This window comes from Capsicum annuum, chromosome 3 (assembly GCF_002878395.1).
Source record: "Capsicum annuum cultivar UCD-10X-F1 chromosome 3, UCD10Xv1.1, whole genome shotgun sequence".
Classification (NCBI taxonomy): Eukaryota; Viridiplantae; Streptophyta; class Magnoliopsida; order Solanales; family Solanaceae; genus Capsicum; species Capsicum annuum.
In genome coordinates this window covers 116,533,448-116,547,586 of record NC_061113.1, presented here as the reverse complement: position 1 = coordinate 116,547,586, position 14,139 = coordinate 116,533,448, and positions in this window count along the sequence as shown.

Below are 14,139 nucleotides of genomic sequence, written 5' to 3'. Positions count from 1 at the left end.
GGAACTTAAAGATAACCTTATAAGTCCAACCATCGAAAGACGAGTAACAAGAATGCAACCAATCCATACCCAGAATTATATCAAAATCTACCATATCCAACTTAAACAGATCCACCAAGGTCTGCTTTCCACCAACAGATACCACACCCCTCCTATAGACTCTCTTAGCAATAACTGAGTTACCTATCAGGGTAGAAATAGAAAAATGATCCAAAGTAACTTCCAAATCAATACCAAAATATTCAGCCATATACAGAGTCATATAAAAAAGAGTGGACCCCGAATCGAGCAAACAATATACATAACGATAAAAAAGATGTAATGTACCAGTAATGACATCAGGTGATGCCTCAGATTCCTATCAGGATACCAAAGTATACAACCTATTTCGATCAACACTAGAATCAGGATAAGTAATAGAAGCAGATGACACACCACCAGGTGCAGGAGCAGAAGATAAAGCCACAAAAATGTTATTCACCCCTGTAGTAACCTTATTAATAGGATAATCCCTGAGCCGATGGACTGCCCGACCATACTTGAAACATTTTTCCTTTCTTCATCACAATAACCCCATTGAGTACGACCACAAAATCGATAAAGAGGTTACGACTAAACTGACTAACCTCCTCTTGCTTGAGATTGGGTAGCCTATGCCCACGAATTATCACCACCTTGATGACACCTGTCTCCCAAATAGTAAGGAGCACTAGTAGAAAAGGAGCCATAAGTTCCCCACTTCTTTTTCTTCCACTTGCCACCATCTTTACCACCCTAAAACTGAGCACCTCCCTGATCATAAAACCTGTTCCTCTTTTCTTGCCTATCCCCAAATTTTGCCTGCCTCCTCTTCTCATCCTCAACCTGCTGCATATGAACAGTCAATCTTAAAATATCCATATCTTTAATCAGAAAGGCAGTCTTGTTCTCTAGAATAAAATCTCTATTTAACCCATAAGCAAACTTCCTTATTCTCGACCTTATATCAGCCACTAAGTCAGGATCATACCTTGATAGCTGATAGAACTTCAAATAATATTCCTTTACTGACATCCTCCCCTACCTGAGGTTCTCAAACTCCTCCATCTTATCTTTCCTCAATTCTTAAGGAAATAACTAATCCAAGAAGGTGTTAAAAAAAGCCTCCCATAACCCTTCATCTTCTATACCACCCTTATCTCTGTTCCACTCCTTATATCAGTGATAAGAAGCATACTTGAGCTGATAAGTTGTAAGTTTAATCCCATACATTAGTAGCCTTATGAAACCCCGTACTATTCCTGGATGAGTTCAGCTCCTAGTTGTATACATTAGAGGCTTAAGGCCTAAAAATTTCACTAAGTGTTGGGGACTTAGTATTATTTTTAGCCTCTTAACTTCAAGGACTATTAAATTGGTCTTCTCGACCTCGAGATATTGGTTTTTGTGTCAATTCTTGTTTAGGGGTATAAGAAGCATGTCTCGAGAAAGTTTTAGATTTTTTGGATAGAGATTAGGTAGTGTTTGGATTTTAATTCTAGAACCTCACCGTGATAGCGGCACATCACGGTGGGTATAGCAATAAGACCTTCATAGCATCGTGGTGGCCTTCTAATTCGTATTCCAGTTACAGATTTAATTTTCTGAGGGGCAGTTCGTCTTTTCCTATCTACCCAATTCATAAATACACAAATTAAAATATTGGTTAAGGCATTATTTACCCATATTCTCTAATTTACTATAAAAAACAAACCCTAATCTTCCCCCAAGTTCATTAATTTCATTCCTTTCTCGTCAAGAAAAATAAGAAATCAAGTTCCCAAATCCAAGAACTTTCAAGAAAAGCATTAAGATTGTGTTTCTCTTTCAAGATTAGGGATTTAAGGTATGTATGATATTAATCCATGGGACCTTTTCACCTATGGATTCCAAGAACCCATTTTTATGTTTTAAATTATGAATTATACATGGTTATGATGAATTATCTCCATAAAGCTCTTACGAATTTTAATTATAAATTATGTTTACAAGTGTTTTTCAGTGGAATGAGCCGTTACATATTTGAATGATGAAATTTTCATGTTGAATCCCTAATTCATGGTTTTAGTATTGTAACTATGTTTTCAATCACGTGCTTTACCCATTACCATGCTTAAATTCATGATTCCCATATATTTGATGAACTTTCTAAATGTTGGGTTTTGAGAAATGATTCTTTATTGTGGTAGTTTCAAAGATTTTATATGTCCTTATTATTTCCATTCAGTGATGAAGGGTTATGAACACCCGATACTTAGATTTTTACATAATTTCAGTATCTTCAAAACTATTTCAAACAAACCATGAGCATTGTCATTCTGTTAGCTATCATGATCATTTGTTTGCTTAGTTAAATTAGTTAAGTCCAGTAATCAGTGTTAGTTCAGTTAGGAGTAGGATTTGGCACTGAGCAAATGTAGGAATGGCGTCTTCCCCATCAGTTAGGTAAAGTCATTAGAAGTGGTCCCTATATTCCAGATCAATTTAGCTAATGTAGGATACTAGCTCGACTTTTTTTCAGGGGTCACCCATTAGTTAGGCTTGACACCCTGTCCTTTAGGACATCAGATTCATGGATCCACACAACTAGTGTTAGTACCCGTGGCATGGTACTGACACCCTTCTAACTGGGGTACAAGTTAGACACAGATTAGCTTAGATTGGAGTATATCGATTAGATAGCTCCCATAGTATTAGTTCAATATTTAGTATAGAATTTAGTTCAGGTTTGCTTGACCATAACATATAAACTTCCAATTATTCAGTTATCAGATTTCAGTAATTTAATTTATGGATTATTTTAGAAATATTATATGCTTGGTCATACATTTTTAGTATTTTACTTTTCATGCATTCATATTCAGTTACCTCATGCTATTCAGCCAATCATTATTTAATCCACAGTTAACCCTTGCATTACAATCTAACCTTATATCATATACCAGTATATTCAAAGTACTGGCTACGTACTTTTCTTCATGCTATGATGTCTCATATCATAGGTTCGAGCATATAATTTGCTGACCGCTATTAGATAATTCAGCTTATCAGCAGCAGCAGTCATGGTGAGTCCTCATCTATCGAGCACATAGTTGTTTTATTTCAATTTATATCAGTAGTTTAGTATTTCTATTTAGTCAAAGTTAGTTAGGGGTTTGTCCCATCAACTCCACAGTTAGTTAGTTAGAGACTTTTTAGACAGTTATTCAATTTATCAGTTGTTTTATCAGACTTTTTAGTATGTCTTCATACATTTTAGATCTATAATTTAATCATGTTTTAGTATTTAAAACCTTATGGAATTATCAGTTGTTCTTCTGCATATGTTGTTTATTATCAGTTATTCAGTGCTCACAATAGGTACCAGCTTATGGGTTAGCTTGTGGTCATTTATGACTATAAGCACCATTGTCGTGACTAGGGGGTAGCCTCAAGTAATGATAAAACTTGGTATCAGATACTGAGGTTTTATAGTATCCTAGAGAGTTTAAAATCTATGTTGAGTAGATTCTTGTGCATGGGTGTTAAGCGTACCACACTAATGGACAAGAGGCTACAAGATATTTTAGGAAAAGTTTCCCTTATTTCAGTAGTCATGTCATGCGAATGAGCATAAGATCTATTTAAAATTCTCTTTATAACTCATCCTTCATTTCATTTATATACAATGCCTCCCAAAATAAACAACGGAAGAAGGAACAGAAAGTAGCCCGCACATCCGCCTATTCAGGAAGATCCTTTAAATAAGCATGTCTCTCACACCAAATTCAAAGCTTTACTCAGTCCGTTAAAGCTTAAAAAGAGGTCCCAAACTTGGAAATTTCAGCTAAGGGTTTACACTTAGAATCTTTTTAGCCTTCATAAGTTGGTAATCATATTTTTCAACCCATACGAACCTTAAATATCGATATTTAAGTTGATTCATGATCAACAATGTCAGTAGGTGTTCTCGAATGAGTTTTAGTTTTTTTTCAGATTGCGTTTAGACCTGTTTGGTGTCCTAAAACAGTGGACCAATGCGATCCAGGTACATCGCGTTGCCTATTGCGTTGGTTAATATTATGCAGGATTTGCCAGTCAAAAGTACTGAGGCTTGGTGCGATCATGGCGTGACACATCAAGTATCACATCGATGCCCTCGATGCACTACGTCGACAACCGCATCGGTGTACATTTTTTATATTTTTAAAATCTGTATCCAGAGGGGTATTTGGGTTAATTTCCCACCCCTATATAACCCTATAACATGAGATTCATCCTTATTTTTCCCCAAAATATACTCTCTTCTCTCAATTTCTCTCAAGAATGAGTTAGGGTTTTCCAATTGAAGAACCAAATTCGAGAGTCTCTCCACTAATCTTCCTAAAATCAAGAACTAAGGTATATTAGATGTTAATTCTAGGGTCCCTTCCACCCAAGAAGTTCAAGAACCATTTTCAAATTATAAAGATTGAATATTTATGATTTTTCATGATTTATATGAGTTGAAGTTCATGTTTATGCTATTGTTGAGTTGTGATTCATGTTGTAGATAAAAAGTTTCATGATTTCGTCCTAGTATGTGATGATTTACATAATTTTCATGATAAAACTCTTTAAGTTACAAGTTTATTGATGTAGCCATGTTAATTGGATGTATTGATTGTTGTATAACCAAAGTATGCTCCCCAAATATTTGATAAAATGCTTATGTGAAGGAAATAGAGTCATTATAGCGTGTTAGCATGAAATCCCTAATTATGTATAAGTTAATGCATGCCAAGTGTTTGTTGAAAGTCCTTAGCCAATGAATTATGATATGTTGTATACACTCCCATTTACGTGCATTCCTTAATGAATGAATTATGAGACATTAGTATGCATCCCTATACGTTTACATGTTTAAGACTTCCAAGTGCTTGAAGAGATGCCTCCTTGATTTTATTGTGAATGATAGACTATTTTTATGCTATTCAAGAATTGTCATGCCTTATTTATTTATGTTATCGAGTCCTGGGGGTTTTTAATATCTGACAATTTAGCTGATTGTCTAGAGCTAATGTCAGTTTTCAAGATAATTTCAGTTGTTCCATGATCAGTAGAAATCAGTAACTTATAGAACTTAGAGAGACTCAGTAATCTCAGTATTAGTCTATTCTAGTTCAGTATTTAGTTTAGACCTAAGTAGTATTCAAGAATTCAGTCCAAAACTCAGTAGCATTCAGTCAGATAACAAAATTCAGTAATATTCCGCCAGTCAATGGAACTCAGTGAGTCAGTTCAGTTTAGTTAATTAGTACAATCAGTAATAGTTCAATCAAGCCTAGTATGAACTAGGAAATCAGTTCAGTGTCTTTTAGTTGGGAGTAGGATTTAGCATTGAGAGAGCCTAGGGATGGGGGCTCACCTGCTAGATAGGACTGAGATCCCTAGAAGCAACCCCTAAGTTCCAGAACTACTTAGATAGCATAGGCATGAGATGTCACCTGTTAGATAGGACTGGCATACTCGGGGATCACCCGCTAGTACAGGATTGATCTCAGGGGTCACCCGCTAGATTAGGACTAACTCCATAGTAGTTGTCTTTTTGTGTCACGGTACTGACACCCTTCCAACTAGGGTTACAGGTTGGACCCCACTAGTTCAGATTTGGGGCATGTCAGTTAGATGACTACCTCCCACAGTCTCAGTTTTAGATTCAGTCTCAATAATACAACTCAGTATAATATTACAGAAATTAGAACTGTTAGACATAGTCACTCAGCTCAGTAAGGAACTTAGATAGTTCTATGGAATTTAGAGATCACCCGCTAGATAGGACTGATCTCAAATACAGTCAATTATTTTCATCATCTAGAGATTTAGAGATCACCCGCTAGATAGGACTGATCTCAGGTACAGTCAATCGGAATCAGTATCAGTAGATTCAGAGACCATCAACTAGATAAGATTGATCTTAGATATAGTCAATCAGTATTAGAAAAACTCTGAGATCAATATTAGTAGACTCAGTTATTTAGTATCCCAGTGTTAGTGAACTTAAATATCAGTAAATTAGTATTTAGAATTCAGCATCAGTAAACCCAGTTATCAGTAATTCAGTTAGTTGAACTCAGTATTTAGTGTTACTATAATTTCAATTATAGTTTATGCATTCATGCATATAATTCCTCAGTTAGTATACTCATGTTATTTAGTCAACTATAGTTCATGTACAAGAGCCTTTGCATTTAGCCTTACCTCATCTAGCATACCAGTACATTCTCATGTACTGATGCATACTTTCCTATGCTATGATGTTTTATACCATAGATTCAGAAGCATAAGCTCCAAGGCACCCTTAACAGTCCAAATTCAACCAGCAGCTGTAGATAGCAATGAGTCCTCATCATTCAGGGATGGTTCTTATTTCACTTTATTATATTATATTGAGTATTTTTATTAGATGGAGTTAGTTGGGGGATTTTCCCATTCAACTCCTTATTAAGATAGTTAGAGGCTTTCAGACTAGAGTTTTTCAGACTAGATGTTTAGATAGTTGTATTAGTATTCAGTTTTCAGTTGTATTTCAGATGTTTGAACCTTATGGAAAGTTTTTTATCTGTTTTTCTCATTTTTGCTGTGTATTATTCAGTGCTCAGTTACAGATATCCATCAAGGGTTAGCTTGTGGTCCTTTAGGATTATAAGCACCATATAGCGTCTGAGGTACCGACTCAGGGTGGTACAAACTTGGTATCAAATCCTAAGGTTAAACAGTGTCTTAGGAAGTTTGAAAGCCACATCTAGTAGAGTATTGTGCATGGATGTGTTGCACGCCACATTTATGTACAGGAGGCTATAAGATTTTTTAGGAAAAGTTTCACTTCTTTCAGTATTCATGTCATGCGAGTGAGCATGAGCTCAAGTTAAGACTCTCAGTCTAATCCATTCTTGCTTTCATTTACAGAATATGCCTCCTTGCAGAGATTATGCCCGTAGAAATGATAACCAGCCACCCCAGCCCGTAGATCCTTTGAATGAGAATGTGTCACATGCAGAGTTTCGGGCACTTTTCAGGCATTAGCCCAAGCTGTGGCAACTAGTGTTTAGGGTAACCATCAGGCTATTTCCTAACCTCAGTAATATGGGGATTTAGCCACAGCCAGGATCAGAAATTTCATGAGAATAAACCCGCCAGAATTCTTTGGGTCAATAGCAGGCGAGGACCCACAACTTTATCTTGCAGAGGTGAAGAAGATTACCCAAATTATGCATGTCTCTAAAGAAAAAAGTGTAGAATTGGAATCCTATAGGTTGAAGGATGTTTCACATGATTGGGTAGTGATGTGGAAGAAGAGTAGAAGAGAGGATGCAGCTCCCATGACTTGGCAAATATTTTAGGATGCATTCTTAGATAAGTTTTTCCCACTTGAGATAAGGAAAACTAAGGTATAAGAGTTGATGAACCTAAGGCAAGGCTCTATGTTAGTTAAGGAGTATTGCCTTAAGTTCAATCAATTGTCTAAGTATGTTTCCGAGCAGATGGCTGACCCTAGATCTAGCATGAGTAAGTTTGTGATAGGTGTGTCTTGGTTGGTGGTTAAGGAGTGTAGGATTTCTATGCTCAATAGAGACATGGATATTTCTAGAATAATGATGCATACTCAGTAGATTAAGGTAGAAAAAGCTAAGTAGAGAGAGAGAGTGAATAAGAAAGCTAGAACAGATAGTTCTAGTTTTTCTCAGTCAGTGTCACAGGGTGGTAATCATTTTCAGCATAGTCTGAAGTTTTTAGCCCCAGCTTCATCCTCAGCTAGTTCACCAGTACCAAAGTTCAAGGATGGAAATATTGATGAGGCACCAGGCTCCAAAGTCCAGGGTAGTGTGAGAAGTGAGTATACCTATCTGCTTTGTAAAGAATGTGGTAAGAACCACCTAGGTGCATATAGAGCAGGCAGCAAGGTATGTTTTGTTTATGGTAAGCCAGACCACAGGTTATGAAAGTGTAGAGTTTTGGCTTAGAGGGGTAAAGATTTGCATCAACAGGGAGCCACTTCCAGTACCACTAGTGGTCAGCATCAGAACAAATTTTATACACTCCAGACTCACCATGATTAGGGAAGTTCCCCCAATATAGATTTGGGTATGTTATAAGTCCTTCATTTTTATGATATGCATTGTTAGATCCTTTTCTCCTATTTAAGCTTAAGTTTTCAGCATGAGTTAGTTAGTAAAGCCAGAAATTCAGTTTAACAGTCAGGCAGTCAAATTCGTATAGTTTGTTTCCCTTTTTTCTATTTAGTCATATTATTAGAAATCTCAGGAATGAAACTATTCCAAGATAGAAAGTCCCAGTAGTTGCAAGATCAATTCAGTTCATGTATCATGCATTAGCTTCAGATCCCAGATGTTCAGTCATGATCCAGTTCGTAGGTGCCTTGTGTATCACCTAAGTTTTCCCAGTATCGTAGTAAAGTAAGCATTCTTAGAGGGACATAGTTTCCTAAGGGGGAGATACTCTATAAATCCCCGATGCTTTCATGTCCTTAAGCCCATTCGGTTGCATGTTCAGATGTTCCTTACAAAGTTAGTATCAGTTTTCATTAAATATTCAGTCATGCATTCGAGAGTCAGCTCAGTCAGATATTCATGCATTAGATATGCATGTTCAATAGAAGAAGCTCAGCTTATCAGTAATTTTAGTCATGCTTTCATGAGAATAGCTCAACCAAGTATCCAAGCATCAAATATGCATATTCAGTAAGAAATTTTAGTATATCAGTAGTTCCAGTCATATAGTCATGTTTCAGATGTTCATGTCCAGTAAGTAAGTTCAGTTTATCCATATTTTTGGTCTAGTCAGTCCCATTCGAGGATGAATGTTCCCAAGGGGGAGATATTGTAAGACCCTGCAAAATTTCAAGCTTTACTCAGTCCATTAAAGCTTAAAAAGAGGTCCCAAAAGTAGAAACTTTAGCTAAGTGTTTACACTTAAAATTTTTTTAGCCTTCATAAGTTGGCAATCTTATTTCTCGACCCATATGACCCTTAAATGCCGTTCTTTAAGTTGAGTCATGATAAGCTATGTCAGTTGGTGTTTCCGAATGTGTTTTGGATTTTTTTAGGCCGTATTTAGATCACGTTTAGTGTCCCAAAATAGTGGACCAATGCAATCCAGGCGCGTCGCATTGCCTATCATGTTCGTTAATATTATGCAGGATTTGCTAGTCAAAAGTACTGAGGCTTGGCGCGATCATGGAGTGACACGTTGAATATCGCTTCGATACCATCGACGTACCACGTTGACAACCGCGTCGGTGCCCAGTTTTCATCTTTTTAAAATCCGCATCTAGAGAGGTATTTGGGTCAATTTGCCACCCCAATATAACCCTATAACACGAGATTTAGCCCTATTTTTCCCCAAAATATACTATCTTCTCTCAATTTCTCTCAAGTACGAGTTAGGCTTTTCTAATTGAAGATCCAAATTCAAGAATCTCTCTGCCAATATTCAAAAAATCAAGAAATAAGGTATGTTAGATGTTGATTCTTGAGCCCCTTCGACTCAAGAAGCTCAAAACCCCTTTTTAATTATAAAGATTGAATATTTATGACTTTTCATGATTTATGTGAGTTGGAGTTCGTGTTTATGTTATTGTTGAGTTGTGATTCATGTTCTAGATTACAATTTTCATGATTTAGTCCTAACATATGATGATTTGCATAATGTTCATGATAAACCCCTTTAATTTGCAAGTTTATTGATGTATCCATGTTAATTGGATGTATTCATTATTGTATAACAAAAGTATGCTCCCCATATGTTTAATAAAATGCTTATGTGAAGGAAATAGAGTCATTATAGCGTGTTAGCATGAAATCCCTAATTATGTATAAGTTAATGCATGCCAAGTGTTTGTTGAAAGGCCTTAGTGAATGAATAATGATATGTTGCATGCACTCCCATTTACGTGCATTCCTTAATGAATGAATTATAAGACAATGGTATGCATCCCTATACATTTACATGTTTAAGACTTCCAAGTGCTTGAAGAGATGCCTCCTTGATTTTATTGTGAATGATAGACTATTGTTATGCTATTCAAGAACTGTCATGCCTTATTTATTTGTGTTATCGAGTCTTGGAGGTATTTAATACCCGACAATTTAGCTGATTGTCTAGAGCCAATGTCAGTTTTCAAGATAATTTCAGTTGTGCCATGATCAGTAGAACTCAGTCAGTTACGGAACTTAGAGAGACTCATAATCTCAGTATTAGTCTATTCCAGTTCAGACCTCAGTAGTATTCAAGCATTCAGTCCAGAACTCAATAGCATTCAGTCCAGAACTCAATAGCATTCAGTCAGATAACAAAATTTAGTAGTATTCTTTCAGTTAATGAAACTCAGTGAGATCAGTTCAGTTTAGTTAATCAGTATGATCAGTAACAGTTCAGTCAAGCCTAGTATAAACTAGAAAATCAATTTAGTATCTTTCAGTTGGGAGTAGGATTCAACACCGAGCGAGCCTAGGGATGGGGGCTCACCTTCTAAATAGGAAAGAGATCCCTGGAAGCAATCCGTAAGTTCTAAAACTACGTAGCCATCATAGGCATAAGATGTCACCCGTTAGATAGGACTGACATACTCGGTGATTACCCACTAGTACAGGACTCATCTCAAGGGTCACTCACTAGATTAGGACTGACTCCATAGCAGTTGTCGTTACCCGTGGCACGGTACTGACACCCTTCCAGCTGGGGTTACAGGTTGGACCTCACTAGTTCAGATTCAAGGCATGTTGGTTAGATGACTACCTCGCACAGTCTCAGTTTCATATATAGTCTCAGTAATAGAACTCAGTGTAGTATTATAGAAATCAAGACTGTTAGATACAATCACTTAGCTAAGTAAGGAACTTAGATAGTTCCATAGAATTTAGAGATCACCCACTATATAGGACTGATCTCAAATATAGGCAATTATTTTCATCATTCAGAGATTCAGAGATCACCCGCTAGATAGGACTGATCTTAGGTATAATCAATCAGAATCAGTATCAGTAGATTCAGAGATCATCTGCTAAATAGGATTGATCTCAGATTCAGTCAATCAGTATTAGAAAAACTCTGAGATCAATATCAGTAGGCTTAGTTCTTTAGTATCCCAGTGTTAGTAAACTCAAATGCCAGTAAATTAGTATTTAGAATTCAACATCAATAAACCCAGTTATCAGTAATTCAATTAGTTAAACGCAGTATTCAGTGTTACTATGATTTCAGTTATAGTTTATGCATTCATGTATGTAATTCCTCATTTAGTATACTCATGTTTTTAGTCAGCTATAGTTCATGCATATGAGCCTTTACATTTAGCCTTACCTCATCCAGCATACCAGTACATTCTCATATACTGACGCATATTTTCCTACACTATGATGTTTTATACCATAGGTTCAGAAGCACGATCTCCAGAGCATACTTAGTAGTCAAGATTAAGCCAACAACAGTAGATATCAGTGAGTCCTCATTATTCAGGGATGGTTTTTATTTCACTTTATTGCATTAGTTAGTTGGGAGATTTTCCCATTCAACTCTTTGTTCAGACTGTTAGAGGCTTTCAGACTAGAGTTTTTTAGACTAGATGTTTAGACAGTTGTATTAGTATTCAGTTTTCAGTTGTATTTTAGATATTTTAACCTTGTGGCAAGTTTTTCATGCATTTTCCATATTTTTACAGTGTATTATTCAGTGCTCAGTTATAGATATCCGTCAAGGGATAACTTGTGGTTCTTCAGGATTATGAGAACAATGTAGCATCTGGGGTACCAGCTCGGGGCATTACAATTGTCCTATCCAGGATTATAGTTCATGCTCAACAGAGTGAGAAAGAGAAGCGTAGGGAGAAAGGGAGAGAGAATAAAAGATCCAGAATAGGAAATTTTAAGTCAAGGTCAGAAGGTGGTAACTGTTCTCAGTTCCATAAAAAATTCTTAGCCCTATCTCCTTCTTCCGCTAGTGCACCAGTGCCAAAGTTCAGGAATTTCAATCGGGATAGAGCACTAGGCTCTAGGCCCCAGGGTAGCATGAACAGTGGTCGTACCAATCTACTCTATGGAAGGTGTGGTAGGAATCATCAGTGTGTGTGTAGGGCTGGTAGTGGTATGTATTTTAGATATGGCAAGCTAGGCTACAGGGTCAGGGATTGCCCGAGGGTTAGTCAACAAGGCCAGTCTAATCTATCATCAGCCCTAACAGGTTGCCAAACTCAGCACGGTGCCACTTCTAATACCACCAGTGGTTAATGCCAGAACAGATTGTATGCACTCCAGTCCCGACATGATCAGTAAAGTTCTCTTGATGTGGTTATGGGTATGTTACAGGTCGTTCATCTTCATGTTTATGTTTTATTAGAGCCCAGAGCTTTATTTTCTTTCGTGACTCCTTATATAGCTGTCAGTTTTGGTGTCAGTCCAAAAACCTTAGCAGAGCCTTTCTCAGTATCTACCCTAGTGGGTAAATCTATTACGGCCAGATGGGTATATAGAATTTTTTCAGTTATAGTTCTAAAAAAATCACTTCAGTAGATCTTGTGGAGTTATAGAAGACTGATTTTGATGTCATTCTCAGCATGGATTAGCTCCACTCATGTTATACCTTAGTTGACTGTAGAAATAGAGTCATTCATTTTCAGTTTCCTAACGAACTAGTTATTTATTAGAGGGGTAGTATCTCAGTACTTAGGGGTCAGATCATTTCATATCTTAGAGCAAGAAAGATAATATCTAAGGGATGTGCTTTAAGATCCCTTCTTAGAATCCTATGACAGCATATGATCTAGAGTTATAATCATGAACCCAGAAGTTTAGCAGTAGTAAAGTGGGGATAGTGTTATCTGAATTTAGTAGATAATGTATCCATGGAGTTAGTTGTATGAAAGGTGAATCAGTAAGCCTGAAATAGTGTATACAAGAAATTAAGTATGATGATGTGGAAGTGCTTATATATTACCCTTGAATTACTAAGTTTGAATGAGGCTAGTAATGTAGTGATTGATGATCTTACCAGCTAAGTTATGGGCTATAAGATGATGATATCTGATGTTCAAGTCTAATGGTAATTCTCATGGTTTGGGGAAAACTATAAATTTTAGATGGTGTGAACTCATAGTACGGTGGTACTCATGAAGATTCTAAGTTAGTGTTTAAGATATTTTTTAATGACTATTAGGGCAATAGAAAGTTAAGAGTGTATCTCAAAAGGGAGTATTAGCGGTGGGTCTTACATTACCAGGCATAGTCTTTTAGGGTGAGTTTATCCTTATGCTTGTTATTGTACCACTGACTTAGGAGGATGGATTGAAGCTAATGGGGAGATTATATGACCAGTAACCAAGTCAGGCTCTCAGGTTCTAGTAGTGATGCCAGTGTGTTGTAGAATAACACTAGGGAGGAAGATGCCTGACCCATGCTTATTTTAGTATTTGTACTTCAGTTATTGCGATATCTACTCATGCCTTGCATGTCAACTCTATGATCATAGTTCACGTTCATGCATATCATAGAGAATTGTGTGCGCTTCTAGTTTCTATTATAAGGATATCCAGTTCACTCAACAATACGAATTATGTTCCATGAAATCATGAACTCCAAACTCAGGTTATCCAGCTCATGACTCAGGTACCCATGTTTCACAGGATGTTCAGTTCCACGTACTCATGCTACACTCTTAATGATTATCAAAATTTGGATTGTGTCAACTATATCCTCAATTTAGACCTCGTTAATGAATTCATGATGCTAATACTCTATTCCTCAGGCCTTAGTTAAGTATCCAAGTTATGCATAGTATCCTTTCGTGTTTCAAGTCCTCATGTTCTAACCTATCAGTGAGCTCTTCTCATATAATGATTGTGATGATGATTAATTGATTAGATAGGAGGGAAATGTTCCTTGTGAAGGAATGGTTGTTATATCCATAACCATGGCCAAAACAATATCCAAAATAAAGTCAAAATGACTAACAATATCCATAACATGAAATGATGCCTTCCAAAAGGATGGAAGCTCACTACTTCAGTCCAGATGCTATCCCCGAGTCAATCACTATGTAGGAGAATTAAAACGTTCAGTTCCTGCATAGCATGGGTATACTAGCATGAAT